Source organism: Xenopus laevis, chromosome 9_10S (assembly GCF_017654675.1).
Source record: "Xenopus laevis strain J_2021 chromosome 9_10S, Xenopus_laevis_v10.1, whole genome shotgun sequence".
NCBI classification, from domain to species: domain Eukaryota; kingdom Metazoa; phylum Chordata; class Amphibia; order Anura; family Pipidae; genus Xenopus; species Xenopus laevis.
In genome coordinates, this window is record NC_054388.1 from 82,020,248 (window position 1) to 82,038,944 (window position 18,697).

The window sequence follows — 18,697 nt, forward strand, 5'->3', positions numbered from 1 at the left end:
ATGGGACAGTTGAGAGGTATCATAATGTACCTCCTATTATAAAATATAGGAATATTATGAGTCACCAAAGAGTTCCATGATCATATAAAGGGACAAGGCTGAAGAGTGTTTTCAAACAGGTCATGGAACTCATTTTTTAACAGGGGGTATATTATTTCTTTTAAAATATAAGTTTCAATGAGACCAGTGACAAAATGAAGTGATCCGAGTGCCATCCCGCCAGCGATTTAGATTCTAGCCGACAGGGGAGATTAGTCGCACGAAAAAGAGGCAATATGACTAAATCTCCCCGAATCTTCGCATCTGTCTCTGCCCTAAAAGCTGCCGAAGTTCAGGCAAACTTATAAAGACTGCCAAGCTTTTTTTGGCATGAAAACCCCATGTGATCAGTAAACTCACACAAGGTTTCCTTTATGACCCACTCAACCTTATAAAATACATGGCCAACACCATTTCTAAAGTCACTTTATATATTTAATTAACTTTATTTAAGTGTTTGGAGACATGGGAATCTGGTTTTGAAACAGTCTGTGTTATCTATCAGATAATCATACAATGGGAGGTTCCCAAATGGCAGGATGGACAGATTTCTTTCAGTCTTCGCAAAACAGATATTATATTAATTTAAAACAAATATGTGCTGAGATCTTGGTATCTGAAAACACGCAAAGTATTTCACAACAAAAAGCACTCAAGCATGAGAAACAGTACAAGCAACACATGCTGTACAGCTGTACAATACAATCAAAATTAAAGAGAACTTGGAAAAGCTATTTAATGAGATGCATGGGCATATAAATAAATTCAATGAATAGGGTATACTTTTGCCTATTGTTTTAATGAAGAGGTGAAGTAATTGAAATCTACTTCACTTTCCAGCTTCCTGGGGTGGTTGTTTATACAGAGCAGACAATCTCTGTTTTTAAAAAAAAATACCCCTTTGACAGGTGGTGGAGGGGTGCTCAGGGAAAAACAAAACAATTTTGAATTAGTGATATAGAATATTAAACCATTTTGAAAATATGGATTTGAATAGGCCAAATAATTTGAATAGGCCAAATAGATTTTCAAAACAAGTCCTATTTATGGTGCTCATGCTGAGCAAAGGTACATATTGGTATCTGGTAGCTATGAAAAGTTAACATGCCTATAAAGTGATTGGATAATAAAAATTATTATTAAAATTAAAATAATTAAAAGCTTGATAAAGGGCTGGAATAGCCCGAAACGTCGCTCTGCTAATGGCATGAATAAATAATTGATTCACATATTGGAGTGCTGCTGGATTTATTGCTTTACTGTGTATTATTCCTTGGCAGAGAGGAACACAGCTGTGCACCCAAAAGGCGATTCAGTGTAAGTGTGGCACCTTTACTGATTTGATTGGATAATAAAAATTAATACAATATCAATAGTGATGGGCGAATTTGGGGCGTTTTGCTTCAGCGAAAAATTCGTGAATTTCCCACAAATTCACGAAACAACGAAAAATTCACGAAACGGCGCCAGCGAAAATGCACCGGTGTCCAATAAAATGGTGCATTTTTTTAATCTTCATGTTTCCTTATATTTGTCAGTAGTTATAATACGGTCTTTGTGAACCAGCAAAATAACAAAGACTGGTGAAGGATTTTTACTCAAGACCAGTCATAAACTATGTACCTTAGCAACAGTTTTACAGCTATTACTGAATCTGTATATTCACTAAAAATGTACACAAGGGTGGAGAAGAACACATTATAACAGTGAAAGGAGTTAAAGAGAATCCAGCCTCTGTACTTAACTCAAATTTAAGAGTTGTTCGTTTTCATTTCAACCACAAGCTGACAAGTAGTTGCCTCAGGCCTTATTTATGAGCAGACAGGCCCATGAATGTTAAGATGTAGTAGCAATGCTCCAAAACCCCACTGATATAGATCAGTGATATAGATCAGCAATTTCCTTATGCCAACTTATCTGTGCCCAATTAAGACTGCTCTGCCACCACACACCATCTGGACATGTAATGGTAGGAGTTATAGTATATGGTACTTTGGCATAACATATTTTTAAGGCAAAGTTTTACCTGCTGTTACCTTGTCTGAATTGATAATAAATCCTGTTTAAGGTGTTCATTCACTTACATTCACTACGAAATATTTCAGGAATACCTGTGCTGTTGTAGTTTTATTCTATTTCTCATTACAGGCAGTGTCAGACTGGGACACCAGGGGCCCACCCAAAAACCTGTGACCAGGGGCCCACCAATTAATCTTAGACCAGGGGCCCACTCTTAGTACTATTTTTCTTCCTCTCCTCACTCAACCTCTATTCTCCTAGTCTCTTTTCTTTACATACTTTACTCTATTATTCCATCTCTTTAGCCTCTTTGTTCTCAGATAATAGGGAATGGCCATCAAATAGGCCAAATGTTTAGCAGCATGAGGCCCACTGAGACCTGGGCCCACCGGGACTTTTCCTGGTATCCCGGTGGGCCAGTCCGACACTGATTACAGGTTAGGAGAAAAACTAGAGAGTTGTCCCTACATTTGAGAGTGACATTTATAGCCCAATTCCACTGATGTTGAAGATAAAATAATCCATGTGCTATAATTGAGAATAAAATAAATCAGCCATCAGCAAGACAGGTAATGATATACAATAACTAGGTGTATTATTATTAAGTAAATGGATTCTCAATCATTCAAAATATTTTATATTTAATGATGATATTTACCCCCCACTGCATACTGAAACTCAATGCAATGAAAGAAGTATTTTGTGGAGTATCGCCAGCCCTTCATAAGGTCCTTATGGAGGCAAAACTGCATGTAAGAACGGGGTGTTCAAAACTGAAATGTTAATAAACTACTGGGCATATCATATGTTTTTGAATGATATTCTTTCTGTCACTCCACTAACCCTGGTTAGTGGAAGAATAATGCAAGAAACCTGTGTCTACAAGAATGGCCAAACTAGAATACATGAAGCACACAGACCCCCATGATCCACCATGAGTACTATTATTAATAGGGAGGAACGATAACTCAAAGAGGTAGGCCAATATTTAAATCCAGAAAAAGTTCAAGTTGAATAAGGCAAAAAAAGCTGTTTTTTGACATAGAAGATAACAGCTGTACAAAATATAGTTTTCAGACTTTGAAAAAAAAGATTAAAAAGGGTTATATGACATTCATGTATCTCTACATGACCCTAGAATAAAAATATAAAAGAGGACAAAACAGTTCTGAGGCAAACAAATATTATTAGGGTTTTTAGGGACAAAACATGCAGAAAATATTTAAATCAGTCTGTGTTGTATATTCATTGAATTAATAAAAGGATTATGTAACCTTTATTATACTTTTATACTTTTAGAATGGTATAGAATGCTCTTTTTAAACTTTGACTATGGGAACAAAAACTTTATAACTTATCCTTCTGTTCAGGCCCTATTTTATATATCTTCCATTCTCTCATTTAAACCACTGTCTGGTTGCTAAATTTGAACCTAGCAACCAGAAAGCTGCTGAATTTTTTTTTAAAATGAAGACGAGCAGCAAAATACTTTTAAATGAAAGAAATACAATAATTGATAGTCCCTGCTGAATACAGCAACTCCCAGCAATGTAAAAGCAGAATAAATTAAACTGGATGACAGGGTCATCTATAAATCAGCTATAGTTTATATAGTTCATATTATATATAGTGCTCTTAGAGAGACTTTGATCCTGTGGATCTCAAAATAACATGACATAAACGTTTATTATACTTTTACATATAGTTAGTTATGTTAACTGAAATTTCACTTAAAAATATGGAGGACATAAGTATTGTGTTGCTTGTGCATAAAATGGTTGGATAGCTTAGGGGGTTATTTATAAAGGTCCGAATTTATCTCATTATCGCTGCAACAAACTCCAACCTAACCCGCTCGGGTTTTTAACGCTTATTTACTATTACATTTTCCCGACAATTTGCTTTGCGGGAAAAGCACGAATTTCAGAGAATTTCAGGTATTCGGAGCTTAGTAAATAAACCCCCTAATGTCAAGGAAATATTCAGATTATTAGACATTTGGAGGTTTAAGGGTCAGGAAACATTTTTTTACAAACATTGAAGATGCCTTTGACTAGGCTGAAATGCACATACTACATTCTAAATTCAACTTTAGGAATTTGACCTCACAAAATAATTGGACTACAGTCGCACTTTAAAAAAAAATGTAATTGCTTAACCACAATGTTATTTGAGTATCTAAAAACGCCATGAAAATACTAATTATTCTAAGTAGTATTCATTGGCCAATTTCATTAAACATGCAGAATTTAAAAGTACTCAAACAAACCATTGAGTTTTTAAATAAACACAAGAACTTAATGTGCAATCTAGTTGAAAACAATTTGGTTTAATTATGCATGTGTAAGCATTTACAAGACTTTTCAGTGGTGGGTGTTTTTTTTCTGTGGTCCAGCACTGGTCCATACATTTTGATGAACGATCTACGTGCTAAAAGCACCATTCATTTTGCATCAAAGTAACTGACAACTTAGTATTGCACCTTTAGAAACAAGCAATGTGTTATTTATTACAGACGTACTCTTTCTCTTTAATAATTAGACTGTTGCTTGAACTTGATGATAGCTAAGCTTGCATACATCCATACTGATGGCAAAACAATACTGTTCTTTTTAAATACTTTTTAATACTTTTCCACTGGTGTATACATACCTCCCAACATTTTGGAAATAGAAAGAGGGACAAAAAGATTTGCTGTGCTCTGCGCAGTGGATAAATAAGACCACGCCCATTTGTGTGGCCATGCCCCATGCTCATTTTACAATTAAATCATTTTATTTTATAAGCTGCAAATCACAGTTTCCCCAAGAGGCCTGCTTTCCTTAAATTGTTACAAAAGTATCAATGTATCTATTCTGGGCTCTCTGACAAAAAACAATTAGGCTAAGGCCACACTAGGCGATAGCGCCGCGATTTGACTCGCGGCGACTTTTCGCCGCGACTTTTAAGCCGCAATCGCTGGGGAAACTTTTGCGCTGGCGTCTATGGGGAATCGCGAAAAATCGCCAGCGTAAAAACACACGCGATCTTTTCTCTACTGTCGCTCGAAATTGCCTCGCTAGGAGATTTCGAGCGACAATAGAAAAAAGATCGCCGCGTGTGTTTTTACGCTGGCGATTTTTCGCGATTCCCCATAGACGCCAGCGCAAAAGTTTTCCCAGCGATTGCGGCTTAAAAGTCGCGGCGAAAAGTCGCCGCTAATCAAATCACGGCGCTATCGCCTAGTGTGGCCTTAGCCTTAAGTTAGAACTTTGTATCTTTTTCTGGCTGTTCAGTGCAGAAGATCAAAGGAGAATTTTGGACGTTTCAGTAACAATCCGGGACTGTGGGTTGAGTTGTCAAAATGGGGACTGGCCCGTTAAAAACGGGACAGTTGGGAGGTATGGCGTATATACCAATCCATGTGCCATTAGCATGAGCCTTGATGCAAACTACAGAAACAAACATATTGAGAACTTCAACCTCAAGCATTCCAGATTCCAGGTCCTATACCTATATAATATCAATGGATCATTATTTCCTTCAGATCCAGAATTCATTTAGTCCTACCACCCAGTTCATGACATTTTTTATAAGACCTTGTTAGGGTTACCATCTTACCCATTTAAAGTAGGACACGTAGGGGCATATTTACATAGGGTCGAATATCGAGGGCTAATTAACCCTCGATATTCGACCGTCGAAGTAAAATCCTTCGAACGATTCGAAGGATTTTAATCCATCGATCGAAGGATATTCCTTCGATCAGAAAATTGTTAGGAAGCCTATGGGAACCTTCCCCATAGGCTTACATTGGCCTCGGTAGGTTTTAGGTGGCGAACTAGGGGGTCGAAGAATTTTTTAAAGAGACAGTACTTCGACTATCGAATGGTCGAATAGTTGAACGATTTTTATTTCGAATCGTTCGATTTGAAGTCGAAGGTCATAGTCGAAGTAACCCATTCGATGGTCGAAGTAGCCATATTCGACCATTCGAAATTCAAACTATTTTTCCTCTATTCCTTCAATCGAACTAAGTAAATTGGCCTCTTATAGTATTAAATACACATGCTTGGATGCATGGATCAAGTATTTCAAAAAATGTCCTACTTTAAAGTATATAAGTTAAAGTTTATGAAAGTATTTGTAATGGAAGTATTAGTGTGTTCTATGAAAATAAAAGCAAATGCGTGTTAGCTACCACTGCCTAATAAGACAAACTTAGCAGTGAAAGCATTTCGAGTGGATTGCAGCTTTAAGGTATGTCGCAGTTCATGTTACAACAAGAACTTCAGCACAGTGCTGGAACCAGACACTAATGTTTGCAAGTGGGGGAGGTAAGATGGCTTTGTTTCCACTGGAAAGTGAAATGAATAAAGTGAGGATTCCAGACCAAAGCTATTCATTTGGCAAAATTATGTGCCTGTGGGAAATGAAAAAAGAAAGGCAAGCAAAAATGTGCATGAACCAAGCCAAGAATAAAGACCTCAAAATGTATTTTCATAGCTGATTCCTTGCCTGTGGGTATAGTACTGTTTGGAAATATGGCCTCCAGATTTAGATCAAAAGTACCTGTACTATTAAATAAAAAAATAGACATGTTGTATGCTTAGATGTTTAAAACTTAAATACAATATCCACTATGAAAGAGCACATTGCACAATTAAAATACACATATTTGTAAAGGCAGGGCTGCGACATACAAGGATAAAGTAGGAAAGTGCAGTGAAGATAACTTTATTATCTCGCGGCTGCTGATGCATAACTTTGGACATAGGATGAAGCTGTGCACATATTTCCTAACACAGATTCATAATGCACAATGAAGTGCTAATCTAACATCTCCATCACCTTGACCACAGGTATCAATTCCCAGAAATGTCAATATATGTACAAAGCCGACCCTCCTACCCAGGTCCGGACTGAGAATTAAAATAGGCCCTGGCATTTCAGGTACACAAAGGCCCAATCAGCCCACACAGAGGCCCAAAGAGCCCCCAACAGCCCACTAAATACTGACTTTCTATGGGACCTTATAGCAGCCCTTCTGGCATTTGCCAGAACCCACAGATTGCCAGTCCGGGCCTGCTCCTACCCTGTTGTTTAACTACAACTGTCCCCATAATAATTTGCTAATTTCACAACCCCCTAGTTCAGCATAATGGAGGAATGCTAAGGGCTGCAGCCTGGGGAACATGAGTCCGACATGGGTATGTATCTGGGTATAGCACAAGGAATCTTTGTAAAGTGTTACGGATACATTTTTTTTTAAAACAAAACAGGCAGAAGTCAATATTCCTTCAATAATCAGAATACTATTATAGCATAAATGTATACCTCCCAACATTTTAAAAATAAAAAGAGGGTCAACATTTTTTTGTGGCCACACCCTCTAATTACCATGTTCATTTTACAAAATTTGGCAGGTTATGAAACTTTGAACATATTTCTGTGGTTTTTTTTCAGTTATTACAGTTTTGGTAATGAAGGTGAATTGCCCTTTAAGCTGTGAGTCAAATTTTTCCCAAGGGACCTGTTTTGTTACATTGTTACAATTACTTATTTCCTTATCTTGAAATTGTTACAAAATTATCTTATCTTATTTCTAAGTATCTTATCTCTAAAAAAGGGACAGTTGGGAGGTATGATAAATGTGCCATTAAAAAGAAATACTAATTTATTCCTCTATGCTTTTTGGTGCTGTATGGACACACACAACACTTGTAATGTTTTAGTCTGTTTTGCAACAAACACAGCTAACTTCAGGTGGTTACAGGGGGAGCTGACTTCCATGAGGCTGGGTACCTACTTTTAGTCTTTAAAGTAGAAATAAACAGGACTTCCTGCCCCAGGGCCACATGGTCCTGGCAGCAGCACCCCTCCCCCACACACCACATGCGCATGCGCCAGAGCAATGGGGAGCTGCTTGTCCATAAAAACCCACAATTTTTGCCTCCATAGGCTCGGGCTTTTGTGGCCTCGTCACAAATATGGGCCTGGAAACAAAGCCTTATGAGAGTGAAAGTAGATTTGTTCTTAGGGTTGCCACCTGTCCAGTTTTTGAAGGGCTGTCTGGGTCAGAACTGCCTGCCCAGTTTTCCAAATTAGGAAAACCGGGCAGTATTTCCTATGATTGACGTGGCTATCGGCCAATCGGAGATTGCCACATCATAGTTCCGCCCCTGACATCATGACCTGCCCCCACCATATCACGGACCAGCCCCTATTATGTTGTGGCTCTGCCCCCTGCCTGAAGTTCCACAGGACAGACGGTGGCAACCCTATTTGTTCTGGCATCCAAAAATTTCTTCAAAGATATTTTGTGATGAGCCATTGGATAGTGGCATTATTTAGATGTCTGTGTGCCCCAGAGGGGGAATATAAAAGAAACCTATGCTCTGGAAAGAAAATCTCAAACCTGATTCCCTGAAGCTGCAATGAAAACTATTTGGAGAGAAGAATATGAATAGCTGGAGATATTGCTGTAGGGGAGCTAGACATTATGCATTCTTCAGCCCATCTTAGAGACACTATTAAAGATAAAACATTAAAGTATGTTCTGATGCAGCTTAGTGCAATATCACTTCAGTGGTTCCTGGGACAAAACATAAACTGCAAATATCCCACGTTGCCTTTGATGTGTGTGATGATGGTATGTTGTAGTCAATGCAACTGGAGAGAAAATGAAAAAATGGAGGCAGACTGACTTCAAATGATGGTCTTCCAGTGCTAAAGGGAGATGGAGCATGTAAGGATGTACATGAAAGACATTAATTCCACATGTCTAAAGCAAAGATTTAAACCATATGCTACTAACAAGACCTCCTTCTTTGCCTACTCCGCATTTTATTATCCTCTCTTACTGAAAATATATTGTCCCTGTGGATTTGCAGTAGTAGTGTGTTAAACTAGAGTACCTGCCAGGTAGCTTACACTATAAAAAAACTTTTATGACAACATTTATGGATATGTGTGCATAAAGCAAGCTCTATTACATGGGTTCAAGAGAAACATATGCTAGAAAACATATCTGCTCAGTGGTAATAAAGCTGACTGCTAAGTTTTGATATTTTACTAGTACTTGGCAAATCGGATACTGCTTATGCCACGTCTCATGCATCCTATCTGGAAATTCTTGCAAAACCTTCTTTAACAAGATATTTTTCATATGCATAATACACAGTTTCCCTTCTTAGCCACATGTTTCTTTATGGTAACCTGTAATAAAATAGCACCATTTGACAAACACTAATTCCAGCATTCCAAGTCAAAACCCCAAACTTCTGCTGCCTCTTTGTAGTGTATAAATAGAGTATATAAATAGAGAGAGTTACTGAAAAAGACAGAGTATAATGCTCCCCCTATAGTAAAATAAAAAGGAAATTAAGTCAGAGTAGAAGAATTACATCACTAAGAACTGATTATACCTGATGACATCACAACTTTTAGAAGGATACATTTTACAGGATATTCATGGCTCTCTCTCTCTCTCAGCTGCTTATTTTGGGACCTACTGTATAAATACTAATCCAAAGAGCGAATATAAGCACAAATGCTACTACTTTATGTAGAAACCAAGGTGAAGCAGTTGCCCAGGTGCTCCTGCCCCAGGCCCTCAGCTAAGGGGGGCGGTCAATCTGTATAGAAACAATGAAAGGTATAGGGCACTCTCAGAATCACATGCAGATCAGACCAAATATATCAGTTAAAAAGTAGAAAAAAACTTTATTTAGGCAATCATATTACACATTTTGTGCCCTTGTTTGTGGGCATGTATTTCTTAACGGCAAATAGTAATACTAAGCAAATAATGAGGATTGGGTTTACTAAAATATCTGCATGTGCATATTGACGGATATTTTATAAATGGGGTCATGCTTGCATTTGCTTTACATGCCAGTTGTTAAAAAACAGTACAGAGCACAATCACAATGCCCCATGCAGTGTGCAAAGTGCAATCTGCTATTTTTTATTTTTTTTTTGCACTTTGCCCAAGCACTGGGGCATTGTGCAAATAGCAACAGGTGGGGCGCAGAGACCAGGTGGCTGAAATTTGAATACTTGTTGGGCTGCACTACATTCAAAAGGGGCAGACAGTAAGGACTGGGCTGGAGTGTGGCTCCTTTTTGCAGGGACTGCTGGGCGCTAGTGCTCTTAGAATGAGCTCTAAGGCAGGAGTGCCCATACTTTACTAATTCAAGGTCTACTTTTAGTGATGTTGTCCCATTATGATCTACGTCCATAAAAGCATTGTTAGCATTCTGTTCCATGGAAAATATTACTTAAATATTGATATTTATGAGAAAGTGTATATTAAGCATCTATTTCTTATGTAGCCTTAACATAATGAATATCTGAATGAAAATCATGAAACGGGAGGGTGATTTAGACAAGCTGTTTGTTGACAGTGTCTTGAGATCTACTGATCACCAGCTAAAGGTCTACTAGTAGATTCCAACCTACCTTTTGAGCACCCCTGCTCTAAAGGGTGAGCTATTGCAGTGGCTTAAAGTGGACCTGTCACCCAGACACAAAATAATAATGTATAATAAAAGTCCTTTTCAAATTAAACATTTTTTTAAAGCATTCAAAGCTGTTGTAAGCTCTTTTAAACATCTCAGCTGTCAATCAATATTGTCTGCCCCTCCTCTATGCCCTGGGCATAGAGGCAGGGCAGACAATTACTTTCACTTTCCATTCAGCACTTCCTAGAAATCACTGCTCTCCCCACATACCCCCAGTTCTCTTCACCATTTAATTGTGTAGCCAGGGCATGGGGATGGACATCAGATCCCCCATTATATTCAAATAATTTATATAGTGTAATTAAAGTTCATTTTACTCAGGGTCGGACTGGCCCGGCGGGACACCGGGAAAATACCCGGTGGGCCCCGACCCTCATGGGCCCCCGCCGGGCCAGAACCCCTCTCTAAATATTTATATTTAAAAAAAATAAATAAAAATTATCGGCGCTGAGCAGCGCCGCCTGCGCATGCGCGCCAAGCGGCGCTGTTGCGCATGCGCACCGAGCGGCTTCCTTGCTCGTCCCCGGCGCGTCACAGTGGGGGGACGGGTGGCCGGAAGGGGGCCCTCGGCAACAGTCCCGGTGGGCCCCGGTCCCCCCAGTCCGACCCTGATTTTACTTGACTAATGTAATAAAATAGGATTATAAATATTTTTTTTGGGTGACAGGTCCCCTTTAAAGAATGAGCCTTTTTGCCTTTAGATTGTATACCTTAGTGAGACGGGCCTTCTTTACCTTGTTTTTGCGTAATTTGCATATTTTATGTATACAGACTTCTATTGTGTAGCTCTGCAGAATATGTTGGTGATCTCTAAATGCTTGACAGTAATAATGTCAGTTAGTTTAGTGGAATACACATGCTGATGGCTGGCCGAATTTTGGCAGAAATTATAGAATTCCCCCACTATGGAGACTCCAATTATAATTTTTCCCCTCATCCACCCCACAGCTGCCATGACTCACCAGGAAAGGTTCCGTTCTGGCAAACAAGATGATATCATCACAAAGAAATGGAAAGTTTAATTTTATGAATAATTAGTCTTCCATCTAAGAAAATGCACATATTGTATAAAAAGAAGTTTGGAACAATGTCCAGAAAGTGATCGGTTAATCCATTGTACAGCACTCGATTTCTCCTCCCTGCCTTCCTTATAGGAGATAGCCAGGGAGGAGAAATTGAGCGCCGCGCGATGGATCGTCGCCATGTCGCCTTTTCTGAAAAGTGGCGTTTCAATAAGTTACTTCTTAATAAAAGCTTTGCGATTTTAAAGTTTAATTTGTCTTGGTGGTTTTTTTTTTCTATGTATACTAACAAATTTTTTAAAAAAATGTTTTTGATGTTTTTAACTAATTTTTGTTGATTTTTTTTATCTCTTATTGTACAGTGCTGCAGATTATGCTCATGCGTTCCAAACATCAAACATAATAATAACAATAATACAGTAAATAATGTAATGTTGGAGTCTGTTTTGCTAGACGGGAACTTCTGTAAAATGAAACAAACCAATACAACTATGTAAAAGGAGGGGTTTGATGCCTGTAAGATATGCTTGAAAAAAAAAGAAAATGTATACAGTTGGTTTTCCATTAAATACACAATACCCATGGTTTTCCACCTAATACAGAACCATGTTAAATGCAGTGTTACAAATGAATATACTAAAATAAAGACAGCAGGCTAATCCCTATGCAAGCTCACCCACCTCCCAGGCCTAACAAAACAGCTTTTGAATCAGAATAGAAGAGGGTGTTTAGTTACTCTTATGATAAAACTCAGAGCTCATACAGCAATAAGTGTCAGTGTCCCTTTATGTAGTGCACTCCATGATGTGTCTGTGCTTGGATAAACATTTGGTTGTTATTTCCTAATATGGCAATAGATGCAAGATGTCTGAGCATAAAATCCATGCGCTCTTTAAGCAGGACTGCCACTGACTTTGAAAGTAATAAGTCACACATGTGATATATAAATTAACTTATGGGGGTTTCAATTTAAAAATATCCAAGCTAATATGGCAAATTTGTCGTAAATCAAGTAACTTGAACAGATTAAAATCATCACTGCAAAATAAAAAACGGGTGCTGAAAATCCTCTTGGTTGTTCACCTTCCAACACTTTTTTCAATTCAGTTGTGTTCAGATCGTTTACCAGAAATTGTTTTCAATTACTTTCTGTTTCTATTTATCTAATATTTATCACCTTCTTGTGTCTTTCTGAAGCAGCTTTGTGGGGGTCGCCAACTCTGTGACTGTTCTAAATTGACACATTAGTTGATACATTTCTTATATTTGGCCCTGTTGAGCAGAATCACTAAAAAAATTTAAGTTTATAGTTTTATATATCTCTGCTTTCTTGTTCTGCATTTGAGACTCTGTGTGTCTTATTACCACTCACAGGGCCTAGTTTCTCTGTTATATCGGACTCTAATATCGTAAACTGATACAATCCCCCAATCCTATATAAAGACAAAGATTTAGGAACAAGAATTACTTCAAACATTGGACTCAAAAGCCTTGGAGAGAATTTGGGATGGAACAAATACATGTTCTATAAATTAACGCCAAGTAGAAACCTCCTATAAAGTACTAACTTGATCATGGGTCATATATGGTGGCAATGTCAGAATTATACAAAGGTTTTGGTCAAGAATTTTGGTATGATAGATTCTATCATTAACATCCACATTAGAAAAGACACCTGAATAGTTATGTTTAATCAACAGTTTCCTACTATTAATAGTTAGTCCAGGAAATTGTTTATTTTTTATTCACAGCAGCCAAGCAATTACTTGCCAAATCATACATACCCCTTTTCTTTAAATTCATAAACTAAAGACACATATAACTGCTATAATGATGAATGAAAAATTGACTTCTATCTTATCTGGTACCAATAGTACATTTTTACAAATTTGGGAACCTTGGGCTCCTCAGGCTACAAATTCAGGATTAGACCTGTCTACCTTCTCCATAAAAGGTTAACAGTAGCCTTTACTTTTACTGTGATGACTCCATTTACTATACTTAGTTCTGTGTTGAAAAAGGCTGTATTTTCAGAAGAGCGAACTTTTTTCATGCTTTTCATTGATACGATTACAAGTATATAAGGGCACCTCTGTGATCCTAAATATGAATGTATTATTATTAGTGTTGGGCGAATTTGTGAATTTCCCGAGAAATTCGGGAAATGGTGAAAAATTCACGAAACGGCATCGGAGTCTCGTTTTTTTTTTTTTTGACGCCAGTGAATTTTTTCGCCAGTGGTGAATCGCAGGAATTTGCTGTGAATTCGCACCTGGCGAATGAATTCGCAAATCACTAATTATTATCTATGTAGATTTTGTTCCTAAGATAAACATTGTTGCAAAAAAAAAAGAAAAAAAAAGATTCTGTCAATCAATATATTAAGTTAGAATTAATACATTTAGGGGCAAATTTACTTAAGGTCGAATATCGAGGGTTAATTAACCCTCGATATTCGACTGTCGAAGTTAAATCCTTATCGAAGTAGAAGGATTTAGCGATATTCATTCAATCAACGATCAAAGGAATAATCATTCAAACGAATGATTAAATCCTTCGAATCAACGATTCGAAGAATTTTAATCCATCGATCGAACGAAATTCCTTCAATCAAAAGGGGGTCGAAGTTTTTTCTTAAAGAGACAGTACTTGATGATTTTTAGTTTGAATCGTTCGATTCGAAGTCGAAGGTCGAAGTCGAAGGTCGAAGTAGCCCATTCAATGGTCAAAGTAGCCAAAAAAAACATTCGAAATTCAAAGTATTGTTCCTCTATTCCTTCACTCGAGCTAAGTAAATGGGCCCCCTAATGTAAGTTTATTCACTTTATTTTTTATTGACATTTAGAAGAACACTGGTCTTACTGTTTCTTTATATATAAACCTTTATAATGGATTTTGTATGCTGTGAAATAGTCTTTTAAGAATATAACATTTGTATTCTATTACGATTTACGTTTAAAACTTAAAGGAACAGTAACACCGAAAAATGTGTTTTAAAGAAATGACAATATAATGTAGTGTTGCACTGCACTGATAAAACAGGTGTGTTTTCTTCAGAAACTCTACTATAGTTTATATAAACAAGCTGCTGTGTAGCTATGGGGGTGTCAGGACCAGGCCCGGATTGGCAATCTGTGGGTTCTGGCAAATGCCAGAGGGGCTGCTATAAGGTGCCATAGAAAGTTGGTATTTAGTGGGCTGGTGGGGGCTGTTCGGGCCTCTATGTGGGCTGATTGGGCCTCTGTGTACCTGAAATGCCAGGGCCTATTTTAATTCTCAGTCCGGACCTGGTCAGGACTCTTGGGAATTCAATCCCTGGCTTGCTTAGCAATCATACAGTGCACTATCCTGTTGAGCCACAAGAGGCTTTTAGTGTTTATTGGTGATAATAGTCTAAGTAACCATACCCTCTCCCTGTTGTTTCCTCAGTCTTCACCTCTAATCGTGTTAAGGCCAGGTGCTAACAATCTTACCATCAAGACCCTATACAGTATAAGCGAGCGCCTGCATCCCAGCTATTGCTGGACCATTAACTTTGTGTTCTAGCCCCCTTTGTGCCTGAGTTCCTGATTTCCTTGTTCCCTGCTACAGATTTGCCTTCTAGTTCCTGCTTGTCCTTCAGTCCTGTTATTCCCTTGCTCCTGCTACCCAGCCCTTATTCTGATTTCCTAGTTTCGACCCCTGGCCTGTTCCACAGACTTGTATTGCCTGCCGCCTGCCAAAGACCTCTCACCTGTTTACATGGACTTGCCTCAACTTGCAGCCTGCCCCGACCTCTAGCTTGTTATATGGACTCCCGACCTCTGGCTTGTTATACGGACTTATCCCCAGGTTATATTTTTTCATTCTTTGTCATCTGTTTTAGTTCCTTATTAAATCTAATTCTGAGTGCATTACATACGTCTGGTTATTTCTAAACACCGAACATGTAGACATCATGTTACCAAACACCTAAGCTCCTACCTGCCAACCACACACCTGTGGTCAGTCCTTACAGGGACACCCATTCAACTACAGGATACACAGTAGATAAGTTCTGTAGAATCCCATTGTAAACTACAGAGCGCATCTGTTATCTGCTGTGTAACTTGTGCCTTTTCTCATTTTACAGCTTTGAATGGCTGCCCCCCGTGGCTACACAGCAGCTTGTTTATATAAACTATAATACAGTTTATGAAGCAAACACACAAGTTGTACCAGTGCAGCACAACAGTACATTATATTTTGGTGATACTGTACCTTTAATGATCCTCCCTCTTGGTTTGGGCAATTCCTCTCTCTTAAAAGCCACAAATGCTAGCGGCAGGGAGGCTTTAGCCCTTTCATTTGAAACCAACGCCTGTGAGACACTTATTATATTTGCTGCACTTATCACTAGGTAACACCTCTGCACATACACTACACCTATTACACTTCTCATTTAGCTCTTCCTTTTTCATTTTCTGTTCACATCTATACCCTCACCTGTACTTATACCTATACTCACACACATACACACACAAGTGTGCACCTATATATATAAAGTTTTACTTTGCCTTTGTTATAGTCTCTTCATTATCACATTTTTTTAAAAAATGAGCGTTGGTTTGGGCAGTCTCTCTTTAAAAAGCGGCATACGCAGGTGGGGGGGGGGGATCTAGTCCACAGATTGAAACCAAGCCTCAGGAGATTTTTACTCCGAGTAATGCTGTTAAGCAGAGAGGTAAATGACCTTTTATATTTTATTAACAAGTTAGGGACCACCGTATGGGGTTTACCTTGACGTGGTATGGTGGCTTATCAACTTTATGATCATAACTTTGTAACAAAAAAAACCTGTTTTTCTTTTTTAAATACATGCACTTGCTTATTCATTGAATTATTTAGACAGGGGATTATTGTACTTAAATATGTTTTTATATGGCCTTAGGAATGCATCCATAACCCTCCTTTTTTGTTCTTGCAAGATGAACAACCCCTTTAAAACCATTTCTCATAAAGTGTCACCTGCAACTAATTTCTCGCTTGCATCACAGCAGAACAAACATTGTTAGAAGATGCACTTACAATGGTGATGATATTGTGTTGGAAGCAGCCAAAGGGCGAGTCATGAACATTTGTATGCACAGTTTTTATTTTGTTTTCTTTACATGCCACATACTTATATCTTATAGCCTATAGTGCATCAAACTGTTCAAAAGGTTTTATCTTTGTATCTAAGAGCAAAACGGCGATATGATGATTTTTGCGTAAATGTTCTGTTTTATTCGCTTTGAAGCAGTAAATTTGACAGAATATGCACTTTCCGAATATATATGGTTGTTGTTCTGTATTATAATATGCACTTTCCGAATATATATGGTTGTTGTATAAAGGTGTTTGGAACTGAATAGATTCTGTGGAGCCTGTGCTCATGGGTTAGTCAATGTAGTGCAGATTTAAGATTTGGTTTTACAGGTTATATTTTGACAATACACCTGAAAATTCAACTAGTTTTTATTTCAAGCACATGATTATTTGCACTTAATGAAGCAGGTATATTCTTCCTATTCATAAAAGTGCCTGTGTATATTGTACAAAAAAAAAAAACCAATAGAATATATAAAGTATGCTTATATTATCCACCATTTTTTATGGCAGTCAGTGGGGCTGATTTATAAGCACTGGGCAAATTTACACCTGGGCAGTAACTCATATCAACCAATCATTGATTATGTTTTTTTAGCAAGATGCAAGTTGAACACTGAAAGCAATCATCTGATGGGTTGCAAACAGTAACTAGGGTCACGTGTGACATCACTTCTGGTTTTCACGGGTGCCAGGTAAGGGGGGTGAGCTGTTGGGTAGTGGGTCTGGGTGGCAGGGCATAGTGGGTGGCGGGTGCAGGTTGGAGTGCAGGTCTGCGGGTCCGGGTCAGGCACGGGTCTGCCCAATTGGACCTGTGCAGGACTCTCCTGCAAGGTGTTCCCAAGCAATAAATGCTGAACTTGTGAGTAGATGGTGCTGCTATTTTTCATGGCTGCCTATTTTACAGCACGAGCTCAAGCCCAAACTGTTTTTGGTCAAGCAAGACATTTTGACACTATTAGGGATGCACTGAATCCACTATTTTGGATTCGGCCAAACCCACAAATCCTTCGCAAAAGATTCGCCGAATACCGAACCGAATCCTACTTTGCATATGCCAATTAGGTGTGGGAAGGGGAAAACATTTCTTTCTTCCTTGTTTTGTGACAAAAAGTCATGTGATTTCCCTCCCGCCCCTAATTTGCATATGCAAATTAGGATTCGGTTCAGCCTGGCAGAAGGATTTGCCCGAAACGGAATCCTGAACTGAATCCTGGATTTGGTGCATCCCTAGTCATTATAATCACAAACGCAGGAATCATAAGAAAATGAGCTTGTTCCTGGCTTTTGTGCAAGACAGCTCCATATTGGCCCCATTCTGAGGTTTCAGTCCACTAATGTTCTGTTGCCAAAGACTATTTTCCAGAATTGCCAGTGTGCTGGCGGGACAGCTCCTGTCTGTAGGCTGCAGCAGCAAGTGACAGCTGTACAATGTCCTGGACTGGATGTACAGAGTACTGATACTATGTCTGCCTCTTGGTTTCTCAGTCCTCAATAACCTCTTTTGAAAGCCACTGACCTTGACAGTAAGAGAAGGCCCTCCTGAAGGCCATCTCCTCCAGTATCATTACAAAATTGATACTTCTGAATACAAATCAAGCTTATATAAAGGTAAATATAACAATATTATTAACACAGCAAGAGTTAAGCAAGTGCATTACACCTTAACAAAAGAGACATACAAATGTAAAGCAAAATTGATAAATTATACATCATAAGAAGCCATATTGATAGCAAGCCCTCAAGCTGGAATCCTGCTTTATAACATAAGTGGCTGTGCACAGCTCAAAGACACCCAATTAATTCTAGAAGAACATAAATGTTAAAAAAAACACTGATGGTGTACTCCTTAAAGTCACAAAATATTGATATTTCCTGTGCAAGTCTACGAATTATGTTTTTTCCTAAGCTATTACAGCTGCACTGTGTTATTAATTGGGTTGAGAGTACAGAAGGAATCTAGAATTGTATTACTCAACTTTAGAGCAGATATTTGTATAAACAAAT

General features: G+C 38.3%; 1 protein-coding gene across 1 annotated transcript in view; it reads right to left on the reverse strand.

Moving 5' to 3' along the window:
- Positions 1-18,697, reverse strand: part of col5a2.S (collagen, type V, alpha 2 S homeolog) — a 105,880-nt gene that overhangs the window by 59,508 nt on the left and 27,675 nt on the right. The gene's annotated exons all lie outside the window — the stretch shown is intronic.